Source organism: Linepithema humile, chromosome 8 (genome assembly GCF_040581485.1).
Source record: "Linepithema humile isolate Giens D197 chromosome 8, Lhum_UNIL_v1.0, whole genome shotgun sequence".
Lineage (NCBI taxonomy): Eukaryota > Metazoa > Arthropoda > Insecta > Hymenoptera > Formicidae > Linepithema > Linepithema humile.
Window position 1 is genome coordinate 3779946 of NC_090135.1, and position 11854 is coordinate 3791799.

The window sequence follows — 11854 nt, forward strand, 5'->3', positions numbered from 1 at the left end:
AAATAAGTTATTTGTCATTATTATACAACATACATATTGTAATCGCGATTGTGCGTAGCGGCATAAACGCGTGACGTTAGGCGCGGTGCGGCGAGACGTGAGCTGAGCGCCGAGCCACGGCGCGTTTCCCCTCTTGCCTTTCCAACGCGCCGCCCGCAGCCAATGTATGATAGACTAGGCCGGGCTAGACCTCGAGCGGCTCGAGCGCTTCTCTCGACGCGCTCTCATTAGTCCAATTGTAAAAATTAATATCTCGTTTATTATTGCGAATATCGTAAAACGGTAAAGGACTTTTATATTTATTTCAATCCCATCTACCTCCCAGTTCCCGGTGGTACACCTTACGCGGGACACCCTGTATATATATATATATTTAAATAAAAATTAATTTTAAACATTTATTTCGTTCAATTTTTCAAAACATTATTATAATGCATAATATATATAAATTCTGCATTGAATAAATGTTGAATCAATATTGAATTAATGTTTCTTGTCTTGCAGACATTGCAATTCAGCGGACATTAGACATTTCTTCAATATTTTTTCAACATTGAATCTATATTTCGCAACGTTGCTGAAACATTCATAATGTTACAATTCTACGTTTTTTAGATATTGATTCAACGTTTGTGTGCTGTATGGGCTATATATTATACGTATAGCTATTTCTATATTATATAATATAAATTCTATGTTAATATAGAATTTATATTATATAATATAGAAAAATAAGATCGTTTTATTTGTAATTTCAAAGTTTAGTTGTAGAATTTATTTGTTTTGTCCATCTTTGTTTCTTTCCTTTATACGATTCCTTTCTTTTCGCCCTCCAGCTCTATCTCCTGCTCCCGTGAACCAGCGACTTAATTTAGATATTATTTCTTTTTCATTTACAGAAAATTTTTCGATGAGAACATCTGCAAAAATAAAAAATCTGCATTACTAGTTTTTTTACACACACGCACACACACATGCACGCACATGAAACAAATATAACTGAATAATTAATAGACAGATATAACTAATAATAAGAAATACCTCTTATGCATTCAAAAGTTCGCGTATCGCAAAAACTCCTCTTTTTCTGTCCACCGCATTCACGTCCACAAGCAGTATATTGCAATTGAATATCTTTACTAGGAAGGGCTGTTAAAATCGTTGAAATACTTTTTGTGAGATTTTCAATACCTGTTATTTGATTTGACAGTATGATTTTTTGTAATATATAACAATATGTAATGTTATATTTTTGTAATCATATTTATTTAATAATTAATTCTTATATTTAATGACTATTTCTTACATATGTAAGATAATAATTAAATACGTTACTGGGAAAAACTCAATTTATTGTTATCTTATATTTCTTGTCGCTACACGTTGTTACTACTCGTAAGTCGTCTGTCTATCTCGATGTTTTTATCGTTCCTCACACACATTCTCCCCTCCTACCGTCCTTCTTTTCTTTTTCACGCAGTGGCGGCGCGAATCCTGTGGCGCGCTGTTTGATTTCGATCCGTGTTGTTTTGTACATTCGGCCGTCCTACCTTGGTGTTTGTCCTCAAACACCTCCCACGAAGATATCCTCTCATCTTGATTTTATTCGAGCACATGCTGGCGCATTAACCGCGACTTTTGTATTAATTGGCCCAAATACTCTGTTTAGAACCAATTCGTGGGTGTTAATTGAATAACTATCGTCATGTTACTAGAATCAGTTTTGACTGATTCAAGCGAAATCTCGTCGTGCCAACCTAAAATAATTCATAATAGTATGATCAGTAATCAATTCGTGATAACTGACTCGAACGCGTTGTTAAAGATCAGTTCATCGTGATTGACCCAGATACGTTATCCGATATCAAATCGTAATAACTAACTCAGACACGTTGTCCAAAATTAGTTCGTGACAATTGACTCAGACACGTTATCCAATATCAAGTTGTAACAACTAGCTCAGACACGTTGTCCAAGATTAGTTCGTAACAATTGACTCAGACACGTTGTCCAAGATCAATTCGTAAGTGTCTAAGTATCCGGTTTACTTATTCGCCTCGAATCGTGATCCAAGGTTTAATGCGGTCAGCAGCAACAACAGTTTGACTTCGTCTGTGCCCTTCGCGCAAATCCTCGACTTCATAACGATCATTAATAAGGACCTTTCGAATTCGAAATGGTCCCTTGAATTTTGGATGTAGTTTCCTGCTACTACCCGTTGCCGGATCGCTCGTAATTTGTACCAGGATTAGATCACCGTCACGATACTTTGTTGCTTCTCGGCGTGACTTGTCATAACGCTCCTGCGCCTGCTCTTGCGCCTGTTGTTCCCGACTGATGTGTGCTTCGACATCTCGGCGTAACGTACTGAGGTCCAATTGATGTATGTTTTCTTGGATCTGGGACAAAAGTTTTGCCTCGGCTGCACTTCGTGTTTTGCAACCAATAAGTGCCTGCATTGGCGTAGTATTGATGCTCTTGTTATGAATTGTGTTTAGAGCACTTTGTACTTGTTTGACGAGCGAGTCCCAGTCACGTGAGTCTCGCCCAGCCGACGTGGTAGCCAAAGCTTGTACGATCGTTTTATTATATCGTTCACACTGGCCATTTGCTCGTGGAGTGGCCACAGCGTTCAAAACGTGCTTTATTCCATAATGATCGCAAAACGTGCGAAAAGTTTGGGACGTGAAGGCCGTTCCTCTGTCACTAACAATTCTGTTGGGAACTCCAAATAAATAGATTAAATTAGTTAAAATTCTTATAACGTAATTTGCTTTTTGACTTTTCACAGGCTCAATAATCGTAAACTTCGTGAACGCGTCTACAAGTACAAAGAGAAATTTATTATTCTTTTTACTCGTCTCAAAAGGACCGACGTGATCCACGTGTATTGTATGAAACGGTATCGGTATCTTTTTTATTATATTCAGTTTACACTGTCGTTTACCGGACGTATGTTTATAATATGCACAGTTTAAACAAGCATTTATATATTTCGTTACAAAACGTCTCATGTCTGCAAACCAATAATTTCGTTGAATACGTTCCAACGTTTTCTCGACACCCAGATGCCCGGCATCGTCGTGACATAGTCTACAGATTTGCATTCGCGCGTTTTGCGGTACTACCCATGCCTCGGTTTTATTATTTAGCCGTCGGTATACTTTGTTATTTTTAATTACGTATTCGTCAAAGTAATGTTTCGTTTCGTGATTTGGTTCTCCATTAAGCAAAATTGTCCGAATTCGCGATAATTGTTCGTCTTGTAATTGGGCGGCCAATATCCAATCGCCCTCTGTTACGTCTACTTGTACCACTTCTAACGAAAGTTGCATAGGGTTGCGACTGAGTGCGTCTGCGTGCGCCATTTTAGATCCCGCACGATACTCGACGTCGAAGGTATATTCTTGTACCTCGAGCCACCAACGGCCAATTCGAGGCAATAGATCCCGTTTCGCGAAAGTCGCTCGCAACGCATTACAGTCAGTCACAACCGTGAATTTCATGCCTAGTAAATACACTCGAAAATATCTTAGCGCTAATACCACTGCCATTGTCTCTAATTCATAAGAGTGATAGCAACGTTGATCCGCGGTGGTCTGTCTGCTATAGTATGCTATCACTGCCATCTTACCGTTGACCTGTTGCAATAACACAGCTCCCACACCAAGTGCACTGGCATCAGTGTGTACTTCGGTGTGTCGATTAGGATCAAATATTACGAGCACCGGTCGAGTCATCAGTTTAGTTTTAATAATGTTGAACGCTCGCTCTTGTGCGTCTCCCCATACCCAGGGCGTGTTTTTCCTGGTGAGTCTCGTCAGTGGTTCCACAATCGTCGCAAAATTCTCAACAAATTTTCGGAAGTAGCTTGCAAGTCCCAAATATTGCCGTACTTGTTTTACCGATTGGGGTACTTCCATGCATGCTACCGCCTCTATTTTTCGTTGTCCAGGTCGGACTCCTTGCTCACTTATCTCACGACCTAAATATTCAATAGTTTCTGAAAAAAATGAACATTTATCTAGATTTAAAGTCAGATGGTGTATGCGAAACGTTTCCAGTACTTGACGTAGTCGTTTCATGCCCTCTTCTACAGTTTTGGACGGTATAATTATGTCGTCCAAGTAGGGAAAAGCTATCGAATTCTTTAAGTTACCCAATACTTTGTCCATCAGTCGCTGAAAAACGGCCGGTGCGTTCGTCAGACCAAATGGCATACGTAGAAACTCATAATGTCCTTCTGGCGTTACAAACGCCGTTTTCTCTATTGAGTCTGCCGACATTGGCACTTGATAGTATCCGGATGCTAAGTCCAACCCTGTGAAGTATCGATTTCCTCCCAACTTATCGATTTGCTCCTCAATTAATGGCATAGGGTACTTATCCTTAATCGTAATTGCATTAAGTTTCCTAAAATCTATACACATACGATGTTCGCCATTTTTCTTCTTTACAAGTATAATAGGACTCGCGTACGGCGAATTTGATTCCTGGATAATATTATTATTCAAAAACTCTTGAATAATTTCTCTGACTATCCGTTTTTCGTTTCAGCTAAGCGATACGGACGATAAACCACAGGTATGTCGGATGTACAGCGAATACTCATTGAAGCAGCTTCCGTTTTTCCTAAATCTTTTATCGAGGACGAAACGCAGTCTTTAAATTCTCGAATCAAATCTGTGCACCTTTTTCTTTCTTCCTTATTGATAGTTCCCGTGCGTATCTTATCATCTTTCCGTATTTCCAGAAAATTAGCGTCGACAACGTCGTCATTTTTATTGCTAAACGCTGATAACTGCCTAAATATTAACTTACTTCCCTGTTTGATACTTATTATGTGCTCTTGCTCGAGAAAATCGCGACCGACAATAACGTCATAAATAAGATGTTCGTCTGGTACTATTATTGCGTTAACTCGCGTCGCCGCGTCCATGATTTTAATGTCACAAAGTGTCGACCGATTACTTGTCGTAACTTGCCCGGCGAATTCTCTCAAAAAGTTATCCGATATTACCGTTATCACCATGTTATATTTCTTAACGACAGATATCCGCAATAAAGTGCAACTACTTCCCGTATCGATCAATCCCGGAATCTTATGCCCGTTGACAATTATTTGCCTTTCATACAAATTAGATATGTTTCTCGTTTCTTTTATGGCGTTTATATCCTTTTTCTTTGTGCAATCTTCGGCACGATGTCCCAAACGGTTACATCGTTCACACTCTACACGCGGCATGAGACACTTCCTCGCGATATGACCCGCCTTTCCGCAATTAAAACACTTGTATCGTGATTTAACCTGATCATTATTTACAGTGCTTTTATCGCCCGGTTTAATATTTTCGTCATTCACAGCTTGCGATTGGTTCGGTGACTTTAACGAATGATTCTTTCGATCATACTTAGAACTTGATATCGACGCAAATTTATTTCTTTTGGCCTTGGTTGGTAAATTACCTAATGTCGTCATATATGCGTACAATTCGTTCGCGTCACGATGTTGCGCAGAACGTACGGTCCTCGCGACGTTTTCATCCGTAATTCCGCCAATAACCGCGTCAATGAGATATCGGTCGGATATATTTACATCTAATTTACGCATTTTACTTAACTTTTGGAAACAATAGTCCCCGAGCGCTTGACCGGGGGCGCTTTCATAAAGAGCCGCTTCTCTGAACAGTTTACTAAATGGAACAGACTTACGAAAATGTTGTCTTAATGATTCTTTTGTATCCGCCCAAGTAACTGCCAATCGCGGCCGTGCGTCATACCATTGCCGTGCATGGCCTTTCAAACGTCCTGGTATTAGCCTCATGATCGATCGATCGTCCCAATCATATTGTTCGGCCAAGTCATCCACGTGTTCAATCCATTTTTCGATTACCAGATCGTCTTTCGATGGGTCAAACGAGGGAATCATCTGTTCGTCGCCTCTATGAATGCACGAACCTCTTGAGTGCGATTATCGATCTAAATTGTCCATCACGCGTTCTAATCGTTCTAAACGATGATCTCTTTGTTTCCTTCCATCGTTCGACGACGAAGAGGAGGAGGAATGGCGTCTCTTATGTCTCGATCTGCTTCGATCGCGACGCGATTTATGACGACCCATAATTACGTCTCACCTTTTCCGTTGTCACAAGTCGAGCTGATTAGGCACGTACTTATTCCCTATCCCACTTCTGATATGTAAGATAATAATTAAATACGTTACTGGGAAAAACTCAATTTATTGTTATCTTATATTTCTTGTCGCTACACGTTGTTACTACTCGTAAGTCGTCTGTCTATCTCGATGTTTTTATCGTTCCCACACACATTCTCCCCTCCTACCGTCCTTCTTTTCTTTTTCACGCAGTGGCGGCGCGAATCCTGTGGCGCGCTGTTTGATTTCGATCCGTGTTGTTTCGTACACATATGATTTTTCTTTCTCGACGTTTAATGATAATAACTCATTAAATTGTATAAATTGTTCTATAATAGTAAATGGTAAAGAAATTGCTAAGTCCTTTTTACATTCCGTTATTAGTGTACCCAATGGACGGCCAACATGATGCACAAGTGCTAATGTATTTTTTATATCAGGCCTCGGAATTATTTCATCTTTTCAGCCGATTCTCGTGGTATACGCCTCCTTTCCTCTCTTCACCGCGCGCGCGGCAGCCGCTAGGGCCAGCGCCGCCGAGCGTTAGGAGCGGCGCTATCCGATAAATGTTGGGTTCTTCTCCCTTGATCATTAAAAGTTAAAAAAATTTATTAAAAATATTTTTTTTATTTTAAAATTTATTATGTGAAAATATTTCAATAGATTTCCACGTCACCCATGAGGTACTATTCTATTGAGGAAAAAAATATTTTTAATAAATTTTTTTAACATTAATTGGATAGCGCCGCTCCTAACGCTCGGCGGCGCTGGTCCTAGCGGCTGCCGCGCGCGCGGTGAAGAGAGGAAAGGAGGCATATACCACGAGAATCGGCTGAAAAGATGAAATAATTCCGAGGCCTGTTTTATATCATTAATGTTTTTATGCAAATCGTACAAGATGCTTCTTTTTACACTTTCAATTTCTTGTTTTATTGTTAATTCAAAACGTTCAAATCGGTCTATTAATTGTGCAAAAGAGTCATCATTATTATATGTTATTTTACTATTTCCCTCTGAAAAGTAAATTTATATACATTTATTTATATACATATTTATTTTTATACATTTTTATATACATATTTATTGATATAAATATAATATATCTATATAGAACTAAAGAATATTGTGTAATGAATTACACTATATGACAAATAATTCATTGTTATTTCTGAATTTAATCTGCTTTTAAGCTGATTTATTTTTACAAGTGTTTAAACATAAATTAACATGAATTATGTTTTTCAATTTTCTTCTGCTACAGCATATTTAGTCTTCCAAAAACAAAATAAGAAAAAAATATTTAATACTCTACTTTTTATTAGAATATTAAATATTTCAAATTAAATAATTTATTAAATTCGTTAATTTAAATAAGATAAATACGTGATGTATTAGATTATAACTGCACATAACATTAAAACTTTATTAAAACATCATATTAAAATTCAATATATCAAGGATATTTATAATGTAGCTTTTATTGTAAAATATTCGAGTTTTATTTTTTAGCAATTTAATTTTTAGTAATCTTTTTTATTGATTATTTGACTTATTTTTTATCTTTGTTACAATATTTGAGTATTCTGTACACAAAAAGAAACTATTTTAAAAATATTGGATTTGAAAAAGAAAATCTCATTTGATCTGAAGATATAGTAGTCAAATAATACAATGTCTGTTACCTTTTAATGCAGGCATAAGGAACATATGATGGTATATTATCTAACGCAGTTGAACAATCTTTCTCTTTAAGAATTACAATGCCAGGATTATCATTTACATTTGTTTCCTCAGCAGTACTAGATAAAACTGAGTGTGTATACGCTTTCTATAGTCGACGTTTGCCTTGATCATAATTAACTACAAAAGTAATATGAATGAATTTATAATTGCTCTAAATTATACATGCTACAATAGATTAAGTTATATATAATACGTTATAAAAATATTTTACAAATATTAAAGCAATGTATAAATTTTAATGATATTCTAATTTTAGCTTACTTGCTTCTTTTAATATTATGACTTCCCATAATTTCCAATCTTCTTTTGGATCCTTGGATATTTTTGTCCATTTATCAACCTTAGACCAATCTTTTTTTTCTGGGAAGTAACATAGCCATTTATCCGTGAACTTTAACCATGAACGCGGAACTAATTCTACTGATTCTTCATTAGAATTTTTTGAATTAATGAAAAGAACAATAATGTGTGTAGTATCTTTTTTTAATGTATTCCTGAAAATAATAAAATAAAAATATGTGTTAAATCAGTAATAACATAATACAAGATCATTAATTGAGGTTATAATTAAGGTTATCATTTTCTATACTGATATAAATAAATGAAATAACTTACATTTTTATTGTAGCCAATTATCTACAGTAAATTTCATCATGGAAGATTTTATTACTGTTATTTTAATGGAAAAGTAAAAATGCAAGGAACAAACGTCTTTGTAAGAATTTGTTGAATACGACTTAGGAAGTGTGCTCATAGCATGCGGCAGCGCCATAAACAATGAAACAATAGTGATATAGTTCGAAATGCTAATAGAAGTCATAATTCAAATAATGATTAAATTGAAATTGTCAAGTTGTCATTTTTTATAATCATTTTTTTTAAACTTCGATGAAACTGTATTACTATTATAATTAGAGTTGCTTGTATTATACTTTAATATATATATATATTATAATTTTATTTATCATATTTATTTAAACTTATATACTTTTAGATATTCATTATTAACACTTTGTTATATAAATTTTTGTTTATATTATACACATTTATACATTTATTTACTGTTATTTTAAATTAATATTTTATTATTAATGTATTAAAGTTAAGGCATATCTTTTATCACACATTTTTAAATATATACATTTACTTTTTATATCTGCACCAGAACTTTTTATATGATTTCTTGCACGGTTTCCTAATTCAAATATCTCAAAGTCCGATGATATGTGAGGATATTCAAAAACGTTTCTCTTTATGGACATTATATATCCTTCAAATATAACTTCATTTAAATGAGTAATTGCACGTTTTGTTGCATATATATTTTTTACTTTTAAAATGTTTCCATTATATAAAATAATGACATTATTATCCCAGATAGCACAGGTAGGATAAACTAACTTAGTAGTTAACAATATCGAGATAATATATATTTAATTGCAAGCTTTATTTAGATTTACTATTAATGAAAACAATATGTTTCATATTTTCCGACTATCTAGTAGATTTAGCAATAAGCTATTATTGGTTATTTTGTAGTATTCTATCTTTAGTGATAGGTAGAAAAAATTATAAGTATATTATGCTTCACTGATATCTTACGTATTCTTACGTGAAATGGTAGACATTAAATAATTGAAGAGTATAATACATTACAATAGAAGAAAACTTACATTACATTGGTAGCTATATAAGTAGTGACAACCATAAACATGCTTAAAACGTGCTAATATAACTGATATGTAAGATGTATTAGAAGAGTCTATCATAATAACACAATCAATCAAATACTTTTGGGAAAATGTATAGACAATGAAAGTAGACTTTTAGAATGTTGCAGTAGAATATAATTTGCCCGGTAAAGTATATTATAAAAAAGTAAAGATGGTATACTGATATTCAACAGTATTTCTTAAATAAAATTAGTAGCATATTATAATCGATTAATACAATAATGCTTCAAACCAATTACATTCGGGGAAAGATAGAAGCAATGTAATGAGATTTACAGTATATTGTTATAGCAGAAAAGAATCTGCATAGGTAAGATAATAAATTAATTAAAATATTGTACATGCATTTAACAGTATACGGTAGATCTTTGAAAATTTTAATATATATGACAGGTTTTTTTGAAAGGTTTAATATATACAATTTTTTTGAAAAGTAAAACAATACTGTTTTGTTTTAGTTGTGACAAGAACGTGTACTTGGCGCCTTTTTTTTAACTTTTTTTAAAAAAGGTAATTTTTTGATAGATATTATTTCTTTTTTTTTAATAATATATATACGACAGTTTTTTTTATTTAATATATACAACAATTTTTTTGAAAGGTAAAACACTGTTTTGTTTTGATTGTAATAAAATTGACTGGAAATTATAAATATTGTTGGAACTAACTTAGTATACATAGAACAGAAATATTAAACTTTGAGTTATTTAATTTTATTTATTTTAGACAAATCATACACTAAAGTCTCTAAACAATTGTCACATAAGGCATAGTGATAATTAGTATGATTGTATAAATTTTAATTTTATCATACTTTCTGTCAAAAAAGCACATGATTCGAGACTTTAGTGTATGATTTGTCCAAAATAAATAAAATTAACCCTTAATCCCGACTCATGGGTCGTTTTCGACCCAAGCGAAATTTCAAAGTGCTGTAAGGTACCTCCATTTCTTAATAACAAACTATATAAAAAAATAATTTTTATCAAAATATTATAATTGGGACTTCAAGTTGAAGGTTGAAAGAAGCTCCATGAATTTTTTCAGATTTTTTAAAGCGTTTTTACTGATCCAAATAACGCAAAGACGCAAAGCGACCCATGAATCGGGATTAAAGGTGCCGAAAAGAATCGTCGGGATTAAGGGTTAAATATCAAAGTTTAATATTTCTTTTCTATGTATACTAAATTAGTTCTAACAATATTTATCATTTCCAGTCAATTTCATACTGTTCTGTCTATCCACTAACCACAGAATACTGAGAGTGTTGTCAACATGTCTTGCTACACTTCTGCACTTTAAGATAAAAAAAAATTTTTTTCATAAATAATACTATTATTTTGATATACACTATCTTTATTCGTCTCCACAACACGTTATATATACATTTTACGACCGATATTAATTATATCAACGTTAATTAATATCATCAAAGCTGCGATCTGACAGGTCTGAGCGCCGCCATATTAGAAATCTGAGTTGAGTGCGTTCTGATTGGTTGCGTGCTGACGACGCTGACCAATAAGACATGCGTTACATTTTAGCGTGACATCCGAGAAAAATGATGATTTTTTAGATTTCTCGACTTTGGATGCATATATCTTGATTTATAAAGCACACAAAGCAAAAACAAGCATATTTTTCTTATGTAATTTGGGTATGCGCTTTCGATTGAGCCTATTACCAACTTAATCGGCCCAGCCGTTATTGAGATCCGATAATCTCGGCTCATCTGAACCTTCCGTCTCGCGTAAAGATACACGGTCGGTCTTGCGCTGCGCGTGAACTTGGCGCGAGACACTACCGTGTCTCTTGATATGAAGAGCGTACCACGAGAGTCCTATATAATTGTCATATAAGTAATATATTTTCGGAAAATTTTAAGAAATTATCAAAGTAAATGCGCAGTTGTTTCAGTCTGGTTTACGCAAAGCTGAGAGTAAGACGTGTCTTTGCAAATGAAAAAGTGAATCGGTGAAACAGTGAATAATGAATAAGAAAGTGCTTGTCTACAAAAGAAAAAAAGCAGATGATTTGTCTGAACGACAAGAACGTCGACGTCATCAAATACAAATCAAGACTGCTAAAATGAATATTATTACTAACAGTAATTCCAATAATGACCATTCATCGCAAGCATGGTGTAAGAAACAAGGTGTGCTCGTGCGCAGGCATTTTTATTAGCCAATAAAAGAGCGTGACAAGTTTCCGCCATCTTGTAGAA

At 34.4% G+C, this 11854-nt stretch overlaps 2 long non-coding RNA genes across 2 annotated transcripts; both read right to left on the reverse strand.

Annotated features, from left to right (window-relative positions):
* Window positions 1-423: 423 nt before the first annotated feature.
* LOC137001631 (uncharacterized) lies at window positions 424-1324 on the reverse strand. Its single transcript, XR_010891590.1, has 2 exons — window positions 1042-1324; window positions 424-920 (listed from the first exon to the last, which is right to left on the reverse strand). It is a non-coding gene; the product is annotated as an uncharacterized lncRNA (long non-coding RNA).
* Window positions 1325-5662: 4338 nt separating this feature from the next.
* Window positions 5663-9106, reverse strand: LOC105672240 (uncharacterized). Its single transcript, XR_010891589.1, has 3 exons — window positions 8513-9106; window positions 8159-8391; window positions 5663-8014 (listed from the first exon to the last, which is right to left on the reverse strand). It is a non-coding gene; the product is annotated as an uncharacterized lncRNA (long non-coding RNA).
* Window positions 9107-11854: the final 2748 nt, after the last annotated feature.